Raw genomic sequence first — 25,869 nt, forward strand, 5'->3', positions numbered from 1 at the left:
GTTAAATGATGAAATGATGTTTATTCATGTACTTCAACAAGTAAAAACAGACAAATAACTTGCACTGCACTGAAATAAGTGAAAACAGATAAATTAATTGCATTCTGAAATAAACCCACACACCAACAATGGATGATACAATAGTGTCGATATTCAGCATGTTCAGTGTACTCAAAATATCATGTGTATAAGTATGAACGTAACTGGCGACAAATATCAGGTGTATTATATGTAAGTAATTGGCGACAAGTATCATGTGTATATGTATGTACTAAATTGGTGACAAATATCATGTGATATGAACGTTCTTTACTGGCGACAAATACCATGTGTATTTGATTCGAGACGATTCGGTACATAGTAAATTTGCTGGTTGGTCCTTTTTAAAGACTTTTATAAATATATATATTTATATATTCGACCTGTTAGTCAAATGCGTTTTGTTCCAATATACTTTTTCACTTTTTTGGTCTTTTGGAAAATGTTGTTTGTGCTGTTTTTTTAAACCCTTCTACAACCAAATTTGTTTTACATGCACACGTATAAAAATTGCGGCTTATCTCCAATGCATTAATAGGTTTGAACGTAATTTTCAATGGATTCATTGATGGCGATCCGATGGATAAATATGTTGTAGAATTGTCACTGACTGTATCTTACATTAATTTGTAGGATCTTTTACTATAGATAATTGAGCTGATCTGTAACAAAAACATCTCCATGCCTTATATATCATGTACTGTAGTACGACGCTTGATTAAAACTGACGAGGAAAGGTAACACACGGCCAGCGAAAGCTTTATTATTGTAGAGCCCAGGTGGTCGTGTGGTCTACCGGGACGGCTGCAGTGCAGGCGATTGGGTGTCACGATATCACAGTAGCATGGGTTCGAATCCCGGCGAGAGAAGAACAAAAAAATTGCGAAAGCAAATTTACAGACTGATCTAACATTGTTGTGTTGATGTTTAGACGACTTGTATATACATAATGTACACAGCCATGTATCACCATCATTGATGGCGATCCGATGGATAAATCTGTTGTAGAGTTGTCACTGACTTAGACGTACTTATAAATATAATTATTTTCTGTGAATGTATCTTACTCTAATTTGTAGGATCCTTTACTATAGATAATTGAGCTCATCTGTAACAATAACATCTCCATGCCTTACATATCATGAACTGTAGTACGACGCTAGATTGAAACTGACGAGGAAAGGTAACACACGGCCAGCGAGAGCTTAATAATTGTAGAGACCAGGTGGTCGTGTGGTCTAGCGGGACGGCTGCAGTGCAGGCGATTTGGTGTCACGACATCACAGTAGTATGGGTTTGAATCCCGGCGAGGGAGGAACAAAAAATTTGCGAAAGCAAATTTACAGATCTTACATTGTTGGGTTGATGTTGAGACGAGTTGTATATAAATAATGTACTCAGCTATGTATCACCATCATTGATGGCGATCCGATGGATAAATATGTTGTAGAGTTGTCACTGACTCAGACGAACTAATAAATATACAGTAATTACTTTCTGTGACTATCTTACATTAATTTGTAGGATCCTTTACTATAGATAATTGAGCTGATCTGTAACAATAACATATCCATGCCTTATATATCATGTACTGTAGTACGACGCTAGATTAAAACTGACGAGGAAAGGTGTTACCTTTCCTCGTCAGTTTTAATCTAGCGGCGTTCTACATGATATATAAGGCATGGAGATGTTAATATTGTTACAGATCGACTCAATTATCTATAATAACGGATTCTACAAATAAATGTAAGATACAGTAACAGAAAATAATTGTATTTATAAGTACGTCTGAGTCAGTGACAACTAGTACGCCGCTAGATTAAAAATGACGAGGAAAGGTAATACACGGCCACTGAAAGTTTTATTTTTGTAGAGCCCAGGTGGTCCTGTGGTCTATCGGGACGGTTGCAGTGCAGGCGATTTGGTGTCATGATATCACAGTAGCATGGACTTGAATCCCGGCGGGGGAAGAACCAAAAATTTGCGAAAGCAAATTTACAGATATAACATTGTTGGGTTGATGTTTAGACGAGTTGTATATAAATAATGTACTCAGCCATGTATCACCATCATTGATGGCGATCCGATGGATGAATATGTTGTAGAGTTGTCACTGACTCAGACGAACTAATAAATATAATTACTTTCTGTGACTATCTTACATTAATTTGTAGGATCCTTTACTATAGATAATTGAGCTGATCTGTAACAATAACATCTCCATGCCTTATATATCATGTACTGTAGTACGACGCTAGTTAAAACTGACGAGGAAAGGTGTTACCTTTCCTCGTCAGTTTTAATCTAGCGGCGTTTTACATGATATATAAGGCATGGAGATGTTTATATTGTTACAGATCGGCTCAATAATCTATAATAAAGGATCCTACAAATAAATGTAAGATACAGTCACAGAAAATAATTATATTTATAAGTACGTCTGAGTCAGTGACAACTAGTACGCCGCTAGATTAAAAATGACGAGGAAAGGTAATACACGGCCACTGAAAGTTTTATATTTGTAGAGCCCAGGTGGTCCTGTGATCTATCGGGACGGTTGCAGTGCAGGCGATTTGGTGTCATGATATCACAGTAGCATGGACTTGAATCCCGGCGGGGGAAGAACCAAAAATTTGCGAAAGCAAATTTACAGATCTAACATTGTTGGGTTGATGTTTAAACGAGTTGTATATACATAATGTACACAGCCATGTATCACAATCATTGATGGCGATCCGATGGATACATCTGTTGTAGAGTTGTCACTGACTCAGACGTACTTATAAATATAATTATTTTCTGTGACTGTATCTTACTCTAATTTGTAGGATCCTTTACTATAGATACTTGAGCTGATCTGTAACAATATCATCTCCATGCCTTACATATCATGAACTGTAGTACGACGCTAGATTAAAACTGACGAGGAAAGGTAACACACGGCCAGCGAAAGCCTTATCATTGTAGAGACCAGGTTATCGTGTGGTCTAGCGGGACAGCTGCAGTGCAGGCGATTTGGTGTCACGACATAACAGTAGTACGGGTTCGAATTCCGGCGAGGGAGGAACAAAAATTTGCGAAAGCAAATTTACAGATATAACATTGCTGGGTTGATGTTTAGACGAGTTGTATATAAATAATGTACTCAGCCATGTATCACCATCATTGATTGCGATCCGATGGATAAATATGTTGTAGAGTTGTCACTGACTCAGACGAACTAATAAATATAATTACTTTCTGTGACTATCTTACATTAATTTGTAGGATCCTTTACTATAGATAATTGAGCTGATCTGTAACAATAACATCTCCATGCCTTATATATCATGTACTGTAGTACGACGCTAGATTAAAACTGACGAGCGTCAGTTTTAATCAAGCGGCGTTCTACATGATATATAAGGCATGGAGATGTTTATATTGTTACAGATCGGCTTAATTATCTATAATAAAGGATCCTACAAATCAATGTAAGATACAGTCACAGAAAATAATTTTATTTATACGTACGTCTGAGTCAGTGACAACTAGTACGCCGCTAGATTAAAACTGACGAGGAAAGGTAACACAAGGTCACTGAAAGTTTTATTTTTGTAGAGCCCAGGTGGTCCTGAGGTCTATCGGGACGGTTGCAGTGCAGGCGATTTGGTGTCATGATATCACAGTAGCATGGACTTGAATCCCGGCGAGGGAAGAACGAAAAATTTGCGAAAGCCAATTTACAGATCTAACATTGTTGGGTTGATGTTTAGACGAGTTGTATATACATAATGTACACAGCCATGTATCACAATCATTGATGGCGATCCAATGGGTACATCTGTTGAAGGGTTGTCACTGACTCAGACGTACTTAGATATAAATATATTAAGTTAAATCTTATTGTGAGTGTTGTCATGTTTGTTTAAAAGAACGTCATTTGAACAGCTATCGTTTAAAGAAAAGAAGAGGTTATTTGTTCAAGAATGGTTCAGGCTGGTCTGAATTTCACTTCAACATGTATTTTATTTTTTAAAGTGAGGGGGGTATTGTCGATATAAATTCAAAAATCATCAAACAGTTTGACACTGATTGTGATAGCCAATCATTCTATGTGTATTTATTTACAACCCAGTACGATGATAGTACATAGTCATTTAAGGCCAGTCATCTACAATAAGGTGGTAAATAGACAACTTTTTATTGTAAAAACAAATAAAGTACTTGATTAAATGATGTACAAATATGCTATTTATTAGTTAATGTTTTGAATTATAAGTTGTTCAGAACCAACAGATGGCGTTTGGACTGGCGCCACACACACTTTTTTCATATTTCTTTCAAAACTTACAAAATTAACAAACATTTGTGAAATCACTCAAACATAAAGCGAAGTATTGAAAAATAACGTAAATATTTGCGTTATAACATAAACCTTTGCGAAATAACGCAAACCTTTGCATTATACGGTATATTTTCTGTAACACAAAAGACATTAGATAAACAGGGCAAAAAAGCTACGTTCAGCTTACTTAGCAAAGCATATGATGCTTTTTTCATATAGAAACTTTACTATCTTTATTTGATATTTATGATACAAGTATAATGAAATATGCCAGTGAAGTCTGGGGTTTTCATAAAGCCGAATATATAGAAAAATTGCATTTGTATTATATGGAAAGAATTTTAAAAGTTAGAAAAGGAACTGTAAAGAACATGGTATGTTTTGAGTAAGGCAGAGTGCCCTTGGATGTAAATAGATATTTGAAACTGGTAACGTACTGGTTGAGATTGTTAGACACAGAGAACTTTATTTCAAAACATGTATATAAAGATATGTACGAATCTTGTTGTGTGAAGCCAAATGACAAGCTAAATTTGTCTTGTAAAGTACAAGATATATTATGTAAATATGGTTTTAGTGACGTTTGGTTTTCACAGAGAGTTAGAAATAGTCAATTATTTTGAGTGAATTTAAACAAAGAGTAATAGATAATTATAAATCTGAAGGTTTATCATATTTTGAAAATTCGCCGAAATGTACTTTGTATCAGTATTTACAAGATGACCACACTATGCAACTATAGCTTAGTCGCCCATTAAACAGTATAGATCTTATATTACAAGATATAGAATTAATGTTCATGCACTATGAATAGAAACAGGTAGATGCTATGGTATAGCCAGAAAAGAACGTTTGTGTAGTTTGTGTAATAAAAATGCTATTGAAGATGAGTATCATTTTATTTTAGAATGTGATAAATATAACGACATCAAATTTAAAAATATGAAGAGTTATAACTTTGTGAAACCATCTACTTTTAATTAGTGCAACTGTTATCTGTAAGAAATGTTAAAGAGCTAAACATCCTTGAAAAATATTTATTTTCTGTAGTTATTCAAGTGTTTAATTTTAGTTTAATATGTCGTTATGTCATACTCCGCTTAATTCTTTCATTGATTTATATAATTTGTTTATACATGTTATATTATGCTTTATATTATCTATTGGATATTTATATTGTGTAAATCCAATAAGCTGTATTTGCTTACGGGAATAAAGTATTATTATACTGCAACCATTTGTTTTATCTTATTTGATCGGAGTCACCTATTAATAATGGTAGAGACTATATATCGTAATCATGGATAACAGTAAATCTAGTCTGACACTGCTTTAGTTTAGATTCAGTTTTATAAAAAAATGTTTTTATCGAATATGGTAAAAATGTATACATACAGAGTGGTTAACGTTCGTAGGTTTTGAAATGCCCCTAGCTGTATTGTAGTTATTTGATTGTTGTTCAAATACCTAAAACAAAATTATGGTGATGTTTCATATATTTTACACTACGGAAATTGTTTATTTTCATTGATATGTGAACATTAATTACATAAGTTTACATAATAATATTGGTGTGAACATGACGCAAGTTGGTCATAAAATTTTAGATAGAGGCAACAACAGTTAACACATGGTTTGACATTATTAATGAAAAGTCAGGTAAATATTTGTGTAAGTTGCCTTGGATTAAACAATTAAAATTTGTGAATACAGTTAAGATTAGTATTTGAAATCACTAAAATCATAGTAATTGTATACAAGCACATTGAGTATATCCTTTAAGGATAACAACTAGAGACTATCAAGAGCCTGTGCCATATAATGCAAAACGCAAACAAAAATGGTAGTAATTAAGGACAATAACTCCAACTAGAAGTCAGACAATTTCCGCCATTTGTCTTTATTATAGATCTTGTCTTGCTGATAATGTTTGTTTCTAAAAGTTTCTTTATAGCTCAAAGTTGTGTTGGTGATGTACATGTATGTTCAAATCCAACGATACGTCTAATTCGGTAGGTCACATAACATTGAGTTTTCCGAGCAGTATCAATTGATTATTTAAAAGAGAAAGACACACAAATTTCATTATATAGAAGACACAATTTAGGATACTATTATACGGTTCATATACGAGTACGTAAATAGTTGGCCCTCTTCCGTGAGGCAATGGGGTACTGCGATCAGGAAGTACTTTAAATATGAAGGAAACTCTAAATTATGAAAACATTGATAAAATATGTACTTACAGGTATTTTAAACTAGTGAGATTTTCAAAAGTGTCTTCCCTGACAAATGTCAATTTGTTTTCACGAAATTGTCTGAAAAAAATATTAGTACATACTAAAGTATTGTAACTGTTATATCTGTATATGCGTTTAGCCATTCAAATGTTTATTTAATAGTATGTCTTTATAAGTAGCAATTTTACACAATGTTTCAAACAAAAGTCATGGATGGTGTCTCTTCAAACATTTAAAATCGCTGTATCTTTATATACTTGTCCATAGTCAGGAGTCTGTTGTTTTAGTGGTTGTCGTTTGTTGATGTGGTTCGGAGGTGTATTTCATTTTTTAAAAGGAGTTAACGGTTGATTTTTCTATTATAAGAATAGTTTTACAGTTTTGGAGAACTGTATAGATAACTGTTCGTTGTGAGACAATGCTCCGTGTTGAAGGCTGTACTTTGACTCATATCACATGTTCTTATTTATATTTGCATTATACATCAAACTGTGATATACATAAACAGTATAATGGCATAAAAACTTAAATAGATTTCGGATGTTGTGTATTCTGACTAAATGGTGACATTTAATAGTACAAAAATTTAAGGCTATATTATTGATACATCAGTTGTTTTTGTTTGTTATTGAAATGACCTTGTTTCAAGGAATACCATATACAATACTTGATGAATGTCGACAATCTATGGTGACTATACTTTCCCTATATGTCGAACAAATATTTATCTTTTGTTTCATTATTGTACCAGATAATAATTGGCTTAAACTTCACCGTCATTACATCATGTCAGTGTAAAAACCAACACGTCAACCAATTAATAGGTACAAAAAACTAGTGTTGAAAAAGAAATAAATAGTATACGCGCATCACCACGAACGCTCATATAAACCTTTAAAATACTGTGCCGTGTTATCAAAAATAAACAATTAAATAAATAAACAGTTTTTAAATTGTTGACCGAATCAACCGGGAGATTATACTTGTAAGCATGTATATTTGGTATTTTGCTTAGAAATTGTACTGTTTAAACATACAATGAAAAGTTATAAAATCGTAATCGATGTGAAAATATACAATTTACTCTCGGGGGTAACAACCGTTACGTTTGAAGACGACAGAACCTGATATATAGTAATCGTTGATAATATTAAACCTAGTCTACCACTGCTTTAGCTAAGATTCAGTTTTCTATTTGGTGATTTTATATTGTATTGGATTCTCGGATTAAAAATCTGTTGTTTTAACAGACAAATAAGGTATTTACTGTCCGGCTGTAAAGCTGTTTTAACTGGTTTTAAAGTTTGTTCTCATATTGTTCCGCTACACCCTAGTCCGAGGTAACGCGAAGGGTCTAGGGACAGTTATCTTTTTTGACACCGTCACATTCTTTTTGCTTTCGTCCCAGTGGCAAGTCAGCAGCCTGTAATGCTTGTCGATTGTTGCTGTACCTTTGCTACTATTTAAGTTAAAGGCGTCATTGCCTTTTTAATAGATATTATCAATGTAAACAGAATGATATCATGAAATTATTTTTGTGTAGTAATGAAATAATTTTACAGAATTTGTAATTATATTACAAAATAAAATATCTCGTCAACAATGTTTTATCTGAAAATATTCATAGAATGTATAGGAGGTAAAATAATTAAAAGTATCGGCTATTGCATTATTCTGTTTGAAATTACTATGATTGTGCATTTTATAAAACAAACATTTTAAAAATTAAATATTGAGTCCCCGTTTTTCTTCCTTCAATATGATCAATTCTACTTGCAGCTAACACTCTTGCCCCTCCTCAGTCAAATGTATAATATAAGGAAGAAAACAGGTATTTCAAAACGTTATAGCATAACGACATATGCATGTTTTGCAACTGATGTTGTCATTGTTTTACTTTCATATCCACTAATTTCAAAAGGTGACAAATTTTACATGTTTGTAACACTGCTTTAGAAGAAAATGAACGGTTGTGTCTCATTATTTATTTTGCAAACACTAATATAGTGTTTATGTTTTTTTGCACGAATTATTGGCCATAACTCGACACTTCATTGATCAGTTGATCTTAAAACACCTACTGATTGACAGGTCACAGGTGAACGGGTTCAACTCTGCCCATTTAAATGAAATAAAGCAAGATATACATACAGACGGGTTAGCTCTGGTAGATTTTGAAATGTCCCTTGCTGTATTGTAGTTATTTGATTGCTGTCCAAATACCTGAGACAAAATAATGGTAATGTTTCACATATTTGACACAAAGATAATTGATTAATATAATTTATATGTAGATTCGAGATGAACATAGAGATATTATCTGGGAACCAGTATGTCATCAAATCAAATCATTTATGAATATTATAAATCTCCCCAAAAGAGGCGCGGTTTGAGAAACCGCTTTAGTTACACAGGGCAACCGGACTTGTTTTCTCGCAACATATCAAAATAGGTAAGTTTACAACCCGTTATATTATGAAATAACTGTGTCTGAGTTATCTTCCCTTATGTTGCAAAATTGATAAATATGAATCTTACAATTTTTTTAATTTTTTTTATAGAAAATACAGCAGTAAATATGATAACACAAACTTTTCTCTATTACCATGAACAGACTTACACATGAATAACATACTACAAGCACAATTTGCACATTTTATGTAAGATCTAGACCAATTGTTATCTGCTACTTCAAAATTCAAAATGGAGGAAGACAACCTAGCCACCTTGAACATAAACAATGAACTAAATAAATCTATTAATGATTTATATCGTCAGAATTGTGCATGTATGATGAACAATGTATTAATAAACAATGCATGCTAACTAGAAAAAATACGGAACGCTTTTCAAAATCCACAATGAAAAGACTTAAGAAATAGTTTTTTATGCACAATTGCTGTAATTAAAAATCATTTATAAATAAACGGAGAAATAAAATATAATTAAGAAATAATTCATGGGGGCTCGAATATATCGAGATTTTATCACGGGTTGGCCCTTTATGACAAATATTTTACCCTGAGCGATAGCAAGGGGTAAAATATCGACATAAAGGGACAACTCGTGGTAAAATCTAGATATATATTTAAGCCCCCATGAATTATTTCGATTCTAATAGGATAAATACGGCAATTATTTAGGATCGAAGCGCTCTAGGTGGAGGCTGATATTTGCCATTGCCATAAATAAACGCACTATTCAATTGGCGTAAAAGAAGGGAACAAACTGAATTAGTGACATGCTTTAACTATTTACAATAATGTATGAATGACTATAATGATAATTTACTTATATGTTTTATATGTCTAAAAAATAAATTGCCTTATTTCACATTTTAGCATCGTTTGTTTACATTTCTTGTTGTGATGATTTTCTGTTTCACAAGCGTGTATTTTCCCGTAAAATGCTTATATTCTGACGTCGTTGTTCTATGGCGTTGGGTAGCTCATTCATTAAAATACATATGAAGTGGGAGTACAATAGAAACAGCTCTAACAATATATTCATATTTTACCACGGGTGTGTGCTCAAAGCGTTTAAAGGACGTCATGTTAGAATAAACATTAACTTACAAGGATCGAAGCGCCGTCAGATCTTGGAATATATTCTCTTCAAGCATGGTTAAATTATTATTTGACAGGTCTCTGTATAAAAAAGAAAAAAGAAAAAAAAACCTTTGCATTATAAGGTATATTTTCTGTAACACAAAAGCCATTAGACTAACAGGGTAAAAAAGCTACTTTCAGCTTACTCAGCAAAGCGTATGATGCTTTTTTTCATATAGAAACTTGACTATCTTTATTTGATATTTATGATACAAGTATAAGAAATATGCCAGTGAAGTCTGGGGTTTTCATAAAGCCGAATATATAGAAAAATTGCATTTGTATTATATGAAAAGAATTTTAAAAGTTAGAAAAGGAACTGTAAAGAACATGGTATGTTTTGAGTTAGGCAGAGTGCCCTTGGATGTAAATAGATATTTGAAACTGGCAACGTAGGTTGAGATTGTTAGACACATAGAACTTTATTTTAAAACATGTATATAAAAATATTTACGAATCTAGTTGTGTAAAGCCAAATGACAAGCTAAATTGGACTTGTAAAGTACGAGATATATTATGTAAATATGGTTTTAGTGACGTTTGGTTTTCACAGAGAGTTAGAAACAGTCAATTATTTTGAGTGAATTTAAACAATGAGTAATAGATAATTAAATACCTGAAGGTTTATCATATTTTGAAAATTCGCCGAAATGTACTTTGTATCAGTATTTACAAGATGGCCACGCTAGGCAACTTAAGCTTAGTCGCCCATTAAACAGTATAGATCTTATATTACTAAATATAGAATTAATGTTCATGCACTATGTATAGAAACAGGTTGATGCTATAGTATAGCCAGAAACGAACGTTTGTGTAGTTTGTGTAATAAAAATGCTATTGAAGATGAGTATCATTTTATTTTAGAATGTGATAAATATAACGACATCAGATGTAAATATATAAAGAGTTATAACTATGAGAAACCATCTACTTTTAATTAGTACAACTGTTATCTGTAAGAAATGTTAAAGAGCTAAACATCCTTGAAAAAATATTTATTTTCTGTAGAAAAAGCACGTAATTGATAGTTATTCAAGTGTTTAATTTAAGTTTAATATGTCGTAATGTCATACTCCGCTGAATTCTATCATTGATTTGTATAATTTGTGTATACGTGTTATATTATGCTGTATATTATCTTTTGGATATTTATATTGTGTAAATCCAATAAGCTGTATTTGCTTACGGGAATAAAGTATTATTATACTGCAACCATTTGTTTTATCTTATTTGATCGGAGTCACCTATTAATAATGGTAGAGACTATATATCGTAATCATGGATAACAGTAAATCTAGTCTGACACTGCTTTAGTTTAGATTCAGTTTTATATAAAAAAAAATGTTATCGAATATTGTAAAAATGTATACATACAGATTGGTTAGTGTTCGTAGGTTTTGAAATGCCCCTAGCTGTATTGCAGTCATTTGATTGTCGTTCATATACCTAAAACAAAATTATGGTGATGTTTCATATATGTTACACTAAGGAAATTGTTTATTTTCATTGATATGTGAACATTAAACAAGTATAACATAATAATATTGGTGTGACCATGACGCAAGTTGGTCATGATATATTAGATAGAGGCAACAACAGTCAACACATGGTTTGACATTATTGATGAAAATCCAGGTCAATAGTTGTGTAAGTTGCCTTGGATTAAACAAGTAAAACTTTGTGAATACAGTTAAGATTAGTATTTGAAATCACTAAAATCATAGTATTCTATTCAACCACATTGAGTATATCCTTCTAGGATAACAACTAGAGACTATCAAAAGCCTGTGCCATATAATGCAAAACGCAAACAAAAATGGTAGTAATTAAAGGAAAATACCTCCAATTAGAAGTCAGACAATTTCTGCCATTTGTCTTTATTATAGATCTTGTCTTGCTGATAATGTTTGTTTCTAAAAGTTTCTTTATAGCTCAAAGTTGTGTTGGTGATGTATGTTCAAATCCAACGATAAGTCTAATTCGGTAGGTCAAATAACATTGAGTTTTCCGAGCAATATCAATTACTTATTTATATAAGAGAAAGACACACAAATTTCATTATATAGAAGACACAATTTAGGATACTAGTATACGGTACATATACGAGTACGTAAATAGTTGGCCCTCTTCCGTGAGGCAATGGGGTGCTGCGATCAGGAAATACGTTAAATATGAAGGAAACTCTAAATTATGAAAACATTGATAAGATATGTACTTACAGGTATTTTAAACTAGTGAGATTTTCAAAAGTGTCTTCCCTGACAAATGTCAATTTGTTTTCACGCAATTGTCTGAAGAAAAAAAATTAGTACATACTAAAGTATCGTAACTGTTATATCTTTATATGCGTTTAGCTATTCAAATGTTTATTTAACAGTATGTCTTTATAAGTGGCAATTTTACACAATGTTTCAAACAATAGTCATGAATGGTGTCTCTTCAAACATTTAAAATCGCTGTATCTTTATATACTTGCCCATAGCCAGGAGTCTGTTGTTTTAGTGGTTGTCGTTTGTTGATGTGGTTCAGAGGTGTATTTCATTTTTCAAAAGGAGTTAACGGTTGGTTTTTCTATTATAAGAATAGTTTTACAGTTGTCATTTTGGAGAACTGTATAGATAACTGTTCGTTGTGAGACAATGCTCCGTGTTGAAGGATGTACTTTGACTCATACCACATGTTCTTATTTATATTTGCATTATACATACAACTGTGATATACATAAACAGTATAATGGCATAAAAACTTAAATAGATTTCGGATGTTGTGTATTCTGACTAAATGGTGACATTTAATAGTACAAAAATGTAAGGCTATATTATTGATACATCAGTTGTTTTTGTTTGTTATTGAAATGACCTTGTTTCAAGGAATACCATGGAATCTATGGTGACTATACTTTCCCTATATGTCGATAAAATATTTATCTTTTGTTTCATTATTGTACCAGATAATAATTGGCTTAAACTTCACCGTCATTACATCATGTCAGTGTAAAAACCGACACGTCAACCAATTAATAGGTAATGTACAAAAAACTAGTGTTGAAGAAGAAATAAATAGTATATGCGCATCACTATGAACGCTCATATAAACCTTTAAAATACTGTGAATATGTGTTATCAAATATAAACAATTAAATAAATAAACAGTTTTAAAATTGTTAACCGAATCAACCGGGAGATTATACTTATAAGCATGTATATTTGGTATTTTGCTTAGAAATGGTACTGTTTAAACATACAATGAAATGTTATAAAATCGTAATCGATGTGAAAATATACAGTTAACTCTCTAGGACAACAACAGTTAAGTTTGAAGACGGCAGAACCTGATATATAGTAATCGTTGATAATAGTAAACCTAGTCTACCACTGCTTTAGCTAGGATTCAGTTTTCTATTTGATGATTAAATATTGTACTGGATTCTCGGATTAAAAATCTGTTGTTTTAACAGACAAATAAGGAATTTTCTGTCCGGCTGTAAAGCCATTTTAACTGGTTTTAAAGTTTGTTTTCATATTGTTCCGCTACACCTTTGTCCGAGGTCACGCGAAGGGTCTAGTGCCAGTTATCTTTTTTGACACCGTCACATTCTTTTTGCTTCCGTCCCAGTGGCAAGTCAGCAGCCTGTAATGCTTGTCGATTGTTGCTGTACCTTTGCTACTATTTAAGTTAAAGGCGTCATTGCCTTTTTAATAGATATTATCAATGTAAACGGAATGATATTATGAAACAATTTTCGTGTAGTAATGAAATAATTTTACGGAATTTGTAATTATATAACAAAATAAAATATCTCGCCAACAATGTTTTATCTGAAAATATTCATAGAATGCATAGGAGGTAAAATAATTAAAAGTATCGGCTATTGCATTATTCTGTTTGAAATTACTATGATTGTGCATTTTGAAAAACAAACATTTTAAAAATTAAATATTGAGTCCCCGTTTTTCTTCCTTCAATATGATCAATTCTACTTGCAGCTAACACTCTTGCCCCTCCTCCCCTCAAATGTATAATATAAGGAAGAAAACAGGTATTTCAAAACGTTATAGCATAACGACATATGCATGTTTTGCAACTGATGTTGTCATTGTTTTACTTTCATATCCACTAATTCCACTAATTTCAAAAGGTGACATGTTTTTAACACTGCTTTAGAAGAAAATCAACGGCTGTGTCTCATTATTTATTTTGCAAACACTAATATAGTGTTTATGTTCTTTTGCACGAATTATTGGCCATAACTCGACACTTCATTGATGAGTTGATCTTAAAACACCTACTGATTGACAGATCACGGGTGAACGGGTTCAACTCCGCACATTTAAATGAAATAAAGCAAGTAATACATACAGACGGAATAGCTCTTGTAGATTTTGAAATGTCCCTTGCTGTATTGTAGTTATTTGATTGCTGTCCAAATACCTGAGACAAAATAATGGTAATTTTTCACATATTTGACACAAAGATAATTGATTAATATAATTTATATGTAGATACGAGATGAACATAGAGATATTATCTGGGAACCAGTATGTCAACAAATCAAATTATTTATGAATATTATAAATCTCCCCAAAAGAGGCGTGGTTTGAGAAACCGCTTTATTTACACAGGGCAACTGGACTTGTTTTCTTGCAACATATCAAAATAGGTAAGTTTACAACCCGTTATATTATGAAATTACTGTGTCTGAGTTATCTTCCCTTATGTTACAATTTTTTTTTATAGAAAATACAGCAGTAAATATGATAACACACAAACTTTTCTCTTTTAACATGGACAGACTTACACATGAATAACATACTACAAGCACAATTTGCACATTTTTTGTAAGATCTAGACCAATTGTTATCTGCTACTTCAAAATTCAAAATTCAAAATGGAGAAAGACAACCAAGCCACCTTGAACATAAACAATGAACTAATCTATGTTGTGTCATGTGTACTATTGTTTTCTGTTTGTCTTTTTCATTTTTAGCCATGGCGTTGTCAGTTTGTTTTAGATTTACGAGTTTGACTGTCCCTTTGGTATCTTTCGTCCCTCTCTTTCTATTAATGATTTATATCGTCATAATTGTGCATGTATGATGATCAATGTATTAATAAACAATGCATGCTAACTAGAAAAAATACGGAACGCTTTTCAAAATCCACAATGAAAAGACTTAAAACATAGTTTTTTTTATGCACAATTGCTGTAATTAAAAATCATTTATAAATAAACGGAGAAATAAATATAATTAAGAAATAATTCATGGGGGCTTGAATATATCGTGATTTTACCACGGGTTGGCCCTTTATGACAAATATTTTACCCTGAGCGATAGCGAGGGGTAAAATATCGACATAAAGGGACAACCCGTGGTAAAATCTAGATATATTCAATGAATTATTTCGATTCTAATAGAACAAATACGGCAATTATTTTGGATCGAAGCGCTCTAGGTGGAGGCTGATATTTGCCATTCCCATAAGTAAACGCACTATTCAATTGGCGTTAAAGAAGGGAACAAACTGAATTAGTGAAATGCTTAAACTATTTACAATAATGTATGGATGACTGTAATGATAATTTACTTATATGTCTGATATGTCTTCAAAAAAAATTGCCTTATTTCACATGTTAGCATCGTTTGTTTACATTTCTTGTTGTGATGATTTTCTGTTTCACAAGCGTGTATTTTCCCGTAAAATGCTTATATTCTGACGTCGTTCATCTATGACGTCGGCTAGCTCATTCATTCAAATACATATGACGTGGGAGAACAATAGGAACAGCCCTAGCAATATATTCATATTTTACCACGGGTGTGTACTCAAAGCGTTTTAAGGTCGTCATGTTAGAATATACATTAACTTACAAGGATTGAAGCGCCGTCAGATCTTCGAATATATTTTCTTCAAGCATGGTTAAATCATTATTTGACAGGTCACTGTATCAAAAAAAAAGAAAAAAAGAAAACCTTTGCATTATAAGGTATATTTTCTGTAACACAAAAGCCATTAGATTAACAGGGTAAAAAAGCTACTTTCAGCCTACTTAGCAAAGCATATGATGCTTTTTTTCATATAGAAACTTTACAGAAACTTTACTATCTTTATTTGATATTTATGATACAAGTATAATGAAATATGCCAGTGAAGTCTGGGGTTTTCATAAAGCCGAATATATAGAAAAATTGCATTTGTATTATATGAAAAGAATTTTAAAAGTTAGAAAAGGAACTGTAAAGAACATGGTATGTTTTGAATTAGGCAGAGTGCCCTTGGATCTAAATAGATATTTGAAACTGGTAACGTAGGTTGAGATTGTTAGACACATAGAACTTTATTTTAAAACATGTATATAAAAATATGTACGAATCTAGTTGTGTGAAGCCAAATTTCAAGCTAAATTAGACTTCTCTTGAACTGAATTTTAATGTGCTTATTGTTATTCTTTTACTTTTCTACATTGGCTAGAGGTATAGGGGGAGGGTTGAGATCTCATAAACATGTTTAACCCCGCCGCAATTTTGCGCCTGTCCCAAGTCAGGAGCCTCTGGCCTTTGTTAGTCTTGTATGATTTTAAATTTTAGTTTCTTGTGTATAATTCGGAGTTTAGTATGACGTCCATTATCACTGTACTATTATGCATATTTTTAGGGGCCAGCTGAAGGACACCTACGGGTGCGGGAATTCTCGCTACATTGAAGACCCAATGGTTGCCTTCGGCTGTTGTCTGCTCTATGGTCGGGTGGTTGTCGCTTTGACAAATTCACCATTTCCTTTCTAAATTTTATTGTAAAGTACGAGATATATTATGTAAATATGGTTTTAGTGACGTTTGGTTTTCACAGAGAGTTAGAAACAGTCAATTATTTTGAGTGAATTTAAACAAAGAGTAATAGATAATTAATTACCTGAAGGTTTATCAAATTTTGAAAATTCGCCGAAATGTACTTTGTATCAGTATTTACAAGATGGCCACGCTATGCAACTTAAGCTTAGTCGCCCATTAAACAGTATAGATCTTATATTAATAAATATAGAATTAATGTTCATGCACTATGTATAGAAACAGGTAGATACTATAGTATAGCCAGAAACGAACGTTTGTGTAGTTTGTGTAATAAAAATGCTATTGAAGATGAATATCATTTTATTTTAGAATGTGATAAATATAACGACATCAGATGTAAATATATAAAGAGTTATAACTATGAGAAACCATCTACTTTAAATTAGTACAACTGTTATCTGTAAGAAATGTTAAAGAGCTAAACATCCTTGAAAAATATTTATTTTCTGTAGAAAAAGCACGTAATGGTTAGTTATTCAAGTGTTTAATTTAAGTTTAATATGTCGTTATGTCATACTCCGCTTAATTCTATTATTGATTTGTTTAATTTTTGTATACATGTTATATTATGCTGTATATTATCTATTGGATATTTATATTGTGTAAATCCAATAAGCTGTATTTGCTTACGGGAAAAAGTATTATTATACTGCAACCATTTGTTTTATCTTATTTGATCGGAGTCACCTATTAATAATGGCAGAGATTATATATCGTAATCATGGATAACAGTAAATCTAGTCTGACACTGCTAATGTTAAGATTCAGTTTTATAAAAAAAAAATTGTTATCGAATATTGTAAAAATGTATACATACAGAGTGGTTAACGTTCGTAGGTTTTGAAATGCCCCTAGCTGTATTGTAGTTATTTGATTGTTGTTCAAATACCTAAAACAAAATTATGGTGATGTTTCATATATTTTACACTAAGGAAATTGTTTATTTTCATTGATATGTGAACATTAATCAAGTATTACATAATAATATTGGTTTGACCATGACGCAAGTTGGCCAAAACATTTAAGATAGAGGCAACAACAGTTAACACATGGTTTAACATTATTAATGAAAAGTCAGGTAAATATTTGTGTAAGTTGCCTTGGATTAAACAAGTAAAACTTTGTGAATACAGTTAAGATTAGTATTTGAAATCAACAAAATCATAGTAATTGTATTCAACCACATTGAGTATATCCTTCTAGGATAACAACTAGCGACTATCAAAAGCCTGTGCCATATAATGCAAAACGCAAACAAAAATGGTAGTAATTAAGGACAATAACTCCAATTAGAAGTCAGACAATTTCTGCCATTTGTCTTTATTAAAGATCTTGTCTTGCTGATAATGTTTGTTTCTAAAAGTTTCTTTATAGCTCAAAGTTGCGTTGGTGATGTACATGTATGTTCAAATCCAACGATAAGTCTAATTCGGGAGGACACATAACATTGAGTTTTCCGAGCAATATCAATTAAATATTTAAAACTCTAAATAATGAAAACATTGATAAGATATGTACTTACAGGTCTTTTAAACTAGTGAGATTTTCAAAAGTGTCTTCCCTGACAAATGTCAATTTGTTTCCTCGCAATACGCTGAAAAAAAATTAGTACATACTAAAGTATCGTAACTGTTATATCTTTATATGCGTTTAGCCATTCAAATATTTATTTAATAGTATGGCTATTTTACACAATGTTTCAAACAATAGTCATGGATGGTGTCTCTTAAAACATTTAAAATCGCTGTATCTTTATATACGTGTCCATAGCCAGGAGTCTGTTGTTTGAGTGGTTGTCGTTTGTTGATGTGGTTCAGAGGTGTATTTCATTTTTCAAAGGAGTCAACGATTGATTTTTCTATTATAAGAATAGTTTAACAGTTGTCATTTTGGAGAACTGTATAGATAACTTTTCGTTGTGAGACAATGTTCCGTGTTGAAGGCCGTACTTTGACTCATACCACATGTTCTTATTTATACTTGCATTATACATCAAACTGTAATATATATAAAAAGTATAATAGCATAAAAACTTAAATATATTTCTGATGTTGTATATTATGACTAAATGGTGACATTTAATAGTATAAAAAATTTAGGTTTATATTATTGATACATCAGTTCTTTATTTGTTACTATATTACAAAATAAAATATCTTGCCAACAATGTTTTATCTGAAAACATTCCTAGAAATGTATAGGAGGTTAAATAATTAAAAGTGTCGGCTATTGCATTATTCTGTTTGAAATTACTATGATTGTGCATTTTATAAAACAAACATTTTAAAAATTAAATATTGAGTCCACGTTTTTCTTCCTCCAATATGATCAATTCTACTTGCAGCTAACACTCTTGCCCCTCCTCCCCTCAAATGTATAATATAGGGAAGAAAACAGGTATTTCAAAACGTTATGAAATAACGACATATGCATGTTATGCAACTGATGTTGTCTTTGTTTTACTTTCATATCCACTAATTCCAAAATGTCACAAATTTTATATGTTTTTAACACTGCTTTAGAAGAAAATCAACGGCTGTGTCTCATTATTTATTGTGCAAACACTAATACTGTGTTTAAATATTTTGCGCTGATCAAATGCCATAACACGACACATCATTGATGTGTTTATCTTAAAACACCTATATACTGACGGGTCACGGGTGAACGGGTTAAACTCCGCCAATTAAAATGAAATAAATCAAGTAATACATACAGACGGGTTAGCTCTTGTAGATTTTGAAATGCTCCTTGCTGTATTGTAGTTATGTGATTGCTGTCCAAATACCTGGAAAAAAAATAATGGTTATGTTTCACATATTTGACACAAAGGTAATTGCTTATTATAATTTATATGTAGACATTTTTTTCTTATTTTGATTAACAGTTGTTATTCAATCATACAAATAGTTTGTTATTGTGCATGTTTTTCCTGTTGTTCCTTTGTGTTCTCTAATAGATGAAATTTTTGCCAAGATTTAAGTTTGACACCCGGTTTTGTTTTCTCTCAATCGATTAATGACTTTTAATCACCGGTATACTGCTGTTTATATTATATAATTATATTGGCGTTGCAAGGACTCCGGTTAGTAAACAGAGGCAGCATGAATTAACATATGTTTTTTTTTAAACTTCATTCACAGTTTATTTTCTAATTAACTAAATGATCACTCTTCAATTCTTTAAAGCATAGTATTTTTAATAAGTTGTATAATATAAAAAGCATCATAGATTAAAATCGTGTGCGCCAGAAAAAGTATTGAGAGTTCTGCATGAGATAGATGAACAACATTTTTTTGTATGGTTTAATTTGTTCAGACTGAAGTTTTTTTTTATCCTGGTATCAATGATGAGATTATTTACCGCAACTCTAGGTCGATGGCATTACAGATTGATGTTTCCTTCCTGGGAGTATTATCAGTCTAGTAGTCAGCACTTCTGTGTTGACATGCATTACAGTCACTACAGTTGCAATGCTCATAACAATAAATAAATTCATGACAGACACCAGGATTGAAATTTTGTATTTACGCCAGACGCTACTGATTGAGATTTCTTTCCTGAGGTGGTCACCAGTCTAGCAATCAGCACTTTATGGTCACATAAACTATTGTTAATTTTGTAATAATTAGGCTTTTCTGCTGAAAAACAATATTACCTCAGCTTAATTAGGCATCACTTTCGAAAATTTGGATCCTCAGAGTTCTTCTCCTTCTTACTTCATATCGCCTTTCAACATGGTTGTTCCGAGTTTCACTGATGTTTTTGTTTAAGACAAAACACGCGCCTGGCGTACACAATATTAATCCTGGTGTATGTGATGTGTTTATTTACTATGCCACGAATGCAAATTGCGAGGCAAAGTTTGAACAATGAATGATAATAACTTCCATTACTTTGTACAACTTTGTACTTTTTTCACTTTCGATCTTTTATATCTGGGCGTCACTGGTGAGTCTTGTGTGGACAAGGCGCGTTTTTGGCGTATTGAATTTTAAACCTGATGCTTTTTGTTATCTATTAATCATGTTTTTCTTTGTCTAATATGTTCTCCTATTTATTTGTAGTGTAGTCCTGTAATTATGTTGTCATTTCAATATTATATTTAACTTTGCCATTAAAGTGCGAGGTTTGGCATGCCATAAAACCAGGTTTAACCCACCACTTTTATTCCCCTTTAAAAGTGTCCTGTACCAAGTCAGGAAGATGGTCATTGTTATATTATTGTTCGTTTTTCTGTGTGTTGCATTTTAACGTTGAGTCGTTTGTGTTTTCTCTTATTTTTGAGATAAGACGTGGCACGGTACTTGTCTATCCCAAATTCATGTATTTGGTTTTCATGTTATATTTGTTATTCTCGTGGTGTTTTGTCTGATGATTGGTCAGTTTCTGTGTGTGTTGCGTTTCGGTGTTGTGTCGTTGTTCTCCTCTTATATTTAATGCGTTTCGCTCGGTTTTGGTTTGTTACCCCGATTTTGTTTTTTGTCCATGGATTTATGAGTTTTGAACAGCGGTATACTACTGTTGCCTTTATCCATATCTCTTATTCTGTGCCATTGTTACACTCGTCTTCTTAAAATCTCCATATATCATTAACATTGATGGTTTACCTTATCTACCAATGACTAAGTTTTGTTATGATTTTTTTTTGTCATGATAAAATATAAAAACAATTTGTACATACAATCGGTCCAGCATTGAAAGGTCTTGGAATGTTTCTCGTTGTAATGTAGTTATTTGATTGTTGTACATATATCTGGAAAAAAAGCCCTGGTACTGTTTTATGTATGTGCGGTATATGATATAAATTGATCAACTGCAAATGCATACATACGACTACAATCGTTTCTGGAACATTCAAATACAAAATAAAACAAGAATTGTGTTTTCTACACATTGATATCGTAAAATATCAGTCGCGAGCCACACTGTGAACTTTTTTGGCGAGTGAGCGTAGCGAACGAGCTAGAAAGTTTCACATTGTGTAAAGCGGCTTATATATCACTATATCTATACGAAGAAAAAAACGATTATCTGTTTATCGTTCTATTACTGGTCTTTTCCCTGTTCCTATGACAGTTTCACGCTTGACAAAATTTAGCTTGATAACGTCTCCTCTTGCATTGTGACGTCGCTGATAACTTCTCCTCTGACATTGTGACGTCTCTTATAATGCATGATCTCGTTTTAAAGCATTGATACGAGAATTACGGAGCGACAAATCAGGGTGATATAGGCGTAGGGAAGGACGGTTAAAACAGTTTCAGACTATGAACATAAATTTGTTTAACTCATAACTAGTTATCAAAGATATTTATATTCCTTTACATGAGGTCGAATCTATCCAAGTTAGCTGATATAAATATATATATAAATTTGCATGCGCTATCTTGATAAACGAAGAATTATCAAGTTTTGATAAATATAGTTTACTTATATTAATTTGCCAATAATGCCCGCGTCACACTGTCCCGATTTTTACGCCGATGTAAACACGATTATGGAAATTTTCAAAATCGGGACTGATCGTGTCCAGAGCGGGCTATTCGTTGTGCCATCTTTAACCATCTTTAACCATCGGTCACTTTTTCTAGCCTTCGGGGACAACTTCGGGAAGGGTTCTAAATTTTTTAACATGTTAAAAAATCCCCGAAGGTGCGTCCGATGTTGAGGGTTCGTATTGAGTTCGTATCACCATCCTTACCATCGTAATGTCACCGGGAATGCATCTTTGAGCATCGTATTGCATTCGTGTTTCCATCGTTTCCATCGGGCAGTTTTGACATTACGATGTCTAAACGAATGAATCACGAAGCTACCCGAAGGTCTTACGATGGCAACACGACTTCGTGACAACCTCGTAATCCCGTCGTGTTGCCATCGAATAAAAGTACGGAGGCGACAAGATGGAACTACGACGGCAATAAATCCAGCTAAATGTAAGTTAATTTTTGCGCTAAAATACATTTAAAGTACCATGCGCGATATGCACTGGTCAGTCTTATACGACAGTTCAGAAAGACGTTCACAAAACATGGAGCTTATATCATATGATTCTATGAGAACAAGAAAGGCGACAGCGTTGTTTCTATTAATTCAAATGGAACAAGAAGAGCAGCTATTACAGGCTCAGGATTTACTTTCACAAGTTGATACATAAACTATTTTTTTTTACAAATCAACCTAAACATTCAGTTACTGGAAATACCTTTAGTATTGTCTTTAGAACCAGCAGTTAAAAATATGAGCAATCAATTTCTTGTGTATTATGCTATTTGAAGGAGAAAAAGAAGTCCATCTGCATGACCTTGACATTTGGCCTTGAACGTAAAAAATGTCAAATCATTACAAGGAGGAACAATATACCAAATGTGGTTAAAATCTTTTGAAGCATATTGGTTTTAGAGTATCAACAAGGGTGATATTGCCTTGTATTACAACTGTTATCTTTACCTTTGAACTTTAAAGTCAATAGCGCTTAAGATAATACTTTACGAGTAACACCATATCAAGTTTTGAGCATTTCGGTTCTAGAGTGTCCTCAACATTTTTTTCGTACACGCAACTTACATGTAGTAAGCGATGGGATAATAAACTAAGTCTTTTAGACATCGTATGGCCATCGCGCCATCATCGTAATCCGTCGTGTAGCCTTCGTAATCCATCGTGTAGCCTTCGTGATCCATCGTGTAGCCTTCGTGATCCATCGTGTAGCCTTCGTAATCCATCGTGTAGCCTTCGTGATCCATCGTGTAGGCTTCAACTGAGATATGAAGCTTGAATACCCGTCTTCGGTTAACAATCGCATGTCCATCTTTTGCTATCGTATATCATTTCGGCACCATCGTATAGACTTCGTTATTCATCGTACTTGCTTCGGTCACTTGTTGGTGTTTTAACGAGATCGGGACCAACTTCGTACGAACTTACAATTTTCGCATTCGGGTGTACATCGTATATAAAAATCGGGACAGTGTGACGCGGGCATAACGCCAGTCAGTTAACAATTTTCATTATAGACAACAACAGTATATAGATGTTAAAACAAATTCCATTGACAGATTATTTTCTAATGAACTATATGATAATTTGCCAGTTTTTAAAAACAAAGTGTTTTTTTAATAAGTTGTTTAATATAAACTTGTCATAGGGTCCAAAACTTTGACGGTAGACGCGTATATCATCTTCAAAAGACTTATCAGCAACGCTTGAATAAAAAAAGATTTCATTTCACTACTAATTAAAAGGCAACAAACGTAAAATTGGCTACGATAACACGTTATTCGGATACTTATAGTAAGTGCATTTTAATACGTGTCAATGAATAAAAAGTATTTCTGAACTCACTCTTTTTCATATACCTTGTATTGAAACACTCTCCTACTTATATTATTACAACCTGGTAGACTGCAATTAGTTTAGAGTTATTAATACCAAAACTTTATCAAACCATGATTTTACTGACAGATTAGCCTAACGATGAATTATTGATTAAAACTCATTTTCCAAAACAAAATATATGAATATAATAAACACCGAGTTTAAACACTGCAAATATGATAGAATATATAAAAGAATCCAAAAGAAAACCAGGAATTATAACTCTGCATGATTGAAATTATCAATATGTTTTTGTTTGGTTCACTGTGCAGACAGAACTCGTGAATAGTAATCATTGATAATAGTAAAGCAAATCTGCCACTGCTCTTGTTTAGATTCAGTTCATTTTTTTATCTTGATAAAATTTTACAAAAATGTATACATACAGACGGGTAAGCGATGGGAGATTTTGTAATACACCTTGCTGTATTGACGTTATTTGATTTCTGTACAAATACCTGAAACGAAATAATGATAATGTTACATACATTTTACAGTAAGGAAATGGTTTTTGTCTTTTGGTTGTGGCTTGTCATCTATTTGGTCCTTGAAAAGATATTTCTAGTTTCACGCTACACAGTTTGTGATACAAAAGAGTGAAACCAAAGATGCGTTAAATTGATTGGCTTATCCAGCATCATGAGATGATATTAAGACATTTTCATTACCTGTTTATTAGATCATTGGTGGTTTTCAATGGTAATGACGATGAAAATTTCACCCATGACAATGGATATACAATGATATAGGTGTAATACCACCAAATCATGGTACGTCACATCCGGTTGCATACGAAAGCAGGTCTAAAGAAATATTCCCTTGAATTTGACAGTTATAGAAAATTAACCCTGCATTTTAATGCACTTACATTTTTCTGAGTCATAAACATGTATGTTAGGTGTCTGAAAGCATCATTTCTTTTTGATTTGATGGTCTTATCAACTATTTTGGAAAGTTAAGGTTACATAGTTACCAAAGCAGGTAACCATTAAATAACAGTGTAAAAATCGGATTGTTTACTTCCGGTGATGGGTACTTTCTTATTTGCAATGAAATGTAGTGTGAAATTTTCCCTGTAGCACTAGAAAGGATTAAACTTTGTACATGCAAAGTATTTCTTTGGTGAAATAAAGGTAAATACTGTACAATTTTTTAAAAAGTGCCAATTTAACAAAGACTAATAGGAGAAAATCAATGGTGGGATAATACCTATACAAAAAGATCACACTTGTCAACTGAAAATCTTTTTTTTTGTCATATCTATGAGTCGTACAAAAATTTTAAAATGTCTAGTGTTAAAGTTTGACGCTGAAAGTGGAAATATAACAACATACTGGTATGTGCAAAAGACTAGATCAAGGATTCGCAGATTGTTTTTACTTCAACTCAAAAAAAGTGTTTACAATGAAAGAAATATGTGAT

At 32.4% G+C, this 25,869-nt stretch overlaps 2 long non-coding RNA genes across 2 annotated transcripts; both read right to left on the reverse strand.

The window, feature by feature from the left end:
* Positions 1-6,612: 6,612 nt before the first annotated feature.
* LOC134723201 (uncharacterized) lies at positions 6,613-10,244 on the reverse strand. The gene is made up of 3 exons (XR_010108010.1): positions 10,185-10,244; positions 8,761-8,832; positions 6,613-6,687 (listed from the first exon to the last, which is right to left on the reverse strand). It is a non-coding gene; the product is annotated as an uncharacterized LOC134723201 (long non-coding RNA).
* A 2,198-nt stretch (positions 10,245-12,442) lies between these two features.
* LOC134723202 (uncharacterized) lies at positions 12,443-17,956 on the reverse strand. Its single transcript, XR_010108011.1, has 4 exons — positions 17,885-17,956; positions 16,088-16,159; positions 14,577-14,648; positions 12,443-12,508 (listed from the first exon to the last, which is right to left on the reverse strand). It is a non-coding gene; the product is annotated as an uncharacterized LOC134723202 (long non-coding RNA).
* Positions 17,957-25,869: the final 7,913 nt, after the last annotated feature.

This window comes from Mytilus trossulus, chromosome 6 (assembly GCF_036588685.1).
Source record: "Mytilus trossulus isolate FHL-02 chromosome 6, PNRI_Mtr1.1.1.hap1, whole genome shotgun sequence".
NCBI lineage: Eukaryota > Metazoa > Mollusca > Bivalvia > Mytilida > Mytilidae > Mytilus > Mytilus trossulus.